Here is a 2716-nt window from a genome sequence, read left to right on the forward strand (position 1 = left end):
CCCCCCCCCACTTTCTGTCACTTGTTTTCCAACAAAAAAAATGTCTAATAATATCGCGATTTTTACAAAAATAAGACTATTACATCCTTCCAGGTGATTGAAAATAAATACAGAGCCTATCCATTACAGTGTGCAGTTTATAAAATTTGTTGTTTAAATTCTGATAAATGTTATGTAGGCCAGACTGGCAGGTTACTTTCTACTAGAACAAAAAAGAACATCATGATAATTTCCGACAAGATCCAAAGAACCATAAAGTTATTGTGAAACATCAGGTAATAACTGGTCATCAGTTTGATTGGGAACATGTTTTGATTTTACACCATGAGCCTTATAAGTTTAAAAGACTTGTAGCTGAAATGTTTTTTATTAAGAGAGAAGGTGATAATTGTTTAAATGTATTAATTGACTTTAATAATTTTGGTTCTGTTTACAACATTATATTAGATCATTAATTTAATTTCTAATGTATTTTAGACTCCTTCGTTATTAATAACTCATTACTAATAATATAATTTTTTTGTACATCATAATTTATTAAAAGATTTTGTATATTAATAACAAATGTTACTGCGACTCTTCCTTCTACGCTTCGACTATACACAATATGTTTTACTTTTAATTGAAGGAACCTTATATCTTTAGCTGTTAATACGACACAGTTCTTTTAAAGTCTCAGGTAATTCATGTTTTTACCTCTCTCAATCGAAGTTAGCCTTTTGGATGAAGCAGAACGCACGTTCTGTTTCTTTTCTTAAATTTAAATTTAAACTTAGCTCCAATTTTATTTTGTTTACATTTTTTACAGAACTAATTCAGATGAGTCTGATAAAACATTAATTATCAACAGTTTTTACTCTTTCTGTATTAATATAAGGACTTATACAATTTTATTGACATTGGAGCGCAGCTTGAAATTTTGTATCACGTTTAGATTTCAAAACTCGTATTTTCTTCATCAAAGATTTTATGCCTGACTCTGTGATATTTTGAATACTCAAATTCAGTTTCGATACAATGTAATAAATAGTTGAATCCAAAGTATTATTCATTAGAAAGTCAATAATTTCTCTTTTAGTCAATTTTGAAAAGAAAAAGTAAAAACTTGTAACTTTGGATAAGCTTTTGAAGCAAAGTGAATACTGAAAAACATGTGAAAAGCACAGCGAAACGTGAGACGTGTGCGTGCGTGCGTATGTGGTGGCTTGCTGCAGACAGGTCAGTTCTTGGCGCGTGGGCGCTGACTCTATTACTTGCGATTATCATATTATTTATGAAAAGGGGCGAAATAGAGCACCCCTACCGTCAAGTATACATTATAGTGAACACATTGGTCTTTGAAAATTTTTTATTTCTTGCGAAACCTCGGGGAATAGTTGAATGAAAGGAGGTATTTTACAAAAGTATTAATTATTTTCTAACATCAATGTGGCAGAAATTTTCTTAAATTTTTGTCTTAATCACTCAACATTTCTTTTAACTTCTATGCGTCTAAGGGTGGTAAGGAAAAAAGAACCTTAAAGAAACGGATACATAACCATATTAAACGTTTGAACTAAAAACACATGACGAATTTTTTAAACATTTTCAACTTTGCATGTCAGCCAACGGAGCAGTATTTTATTAATTGAACTATTATTTATGTGTAAGATACCCCTTTTATCACTGATTACAATGACCTTATTCTTTTGTACAAATTCGAAAGTTTGAAAATTGGATTTTTGTCCACGGAACCTGGTCGCCTGGCCCACTGTGGTATGTGAAAATAGCTCAAAAAGAGGGAAATCAGAGAGAGAGAGAGAGAGAGAGAGTACAGAATAGCGTATGAACTGTAGAGGCTTGCAACTTTTACAGTGCCGCGAGCAACGCGACAGTGCGTAGGGGTGAAAAAATTACATTTTAAGACATTGGCGAGTAGGAGAGTTCCTTGCATGTGTGTGTGTGTGTGTATGCTCGTATAGCATGGCAATTATGTACCTGCACCTTCGTTCGTTTCGAATTTTATATGATTTCTATTTCAGGTTTACAATAAATTAATGTTGAACATTTTAATTTTTTCCTTTCCTTAATTCTAGGTGAAACACATTTTTAAATATTGATATATTAACATATATGAATATATATTTACGTATATTAACACATTTTTATGACATATTTTATATTTCTGTATAAGTTTTCTTTCCTAATTGCAGCTTAATTTCTATTACACATTCGCTAATGCACACATGTGCTTGGTCCATGCATACACGCATTTTCGTAATCCACCCTCACATAATTTTAAATGTATTTTAATAGAATATTTTAATTTACAAAAAGAAAGAGAATAGAAACAGAGAGGGAGAGAGATTGTCCGATTGTCAATTCGGGCAATTTATTCAGTTTATAAATTGTATTATAATTTCTTTCATCATTTTAGTTGGCTCGCAGGCTAATTCTCGAGAGCTCGGAATGCAACGCAGGCATTCTGATATCAGCTTTTAAGTTACGGGCGTACAAAACGAGACTTTGTAATCGCTACTTAAGTAAAATCACCGTAGCTTGAAAGAATATTTTAAACTATGTTAATTAAAAATTTTTAAATTAGATTTCCTCGTAACAAACCATACCGGAATTTTACCATTACAGTCTGTCAAGTTAAAGCGTGGGTGGCTTTACTCGCAGTCGGTAAGGTGTATCGACATGATTTTGGTGTCAAAATATTAAGAAGAGCTCCCTC

The sequence above is a fragment of the Belonocnema kinseyi genome, chromosome 6 (assembly GCF_010883055.1).
Source record: "Belonocnema kinseyi isolate 2016_QV_RU_SX_M_011 chromosome 6, B_treatae_v1, whole genome shotgun sequence".
Lineage (NCBI taxonomy): Eukaryota > Metazoa > Arthropoda > Insecta > Hymenoptera > Cynipidae > Belonocnema > Belonocnema kinseyi.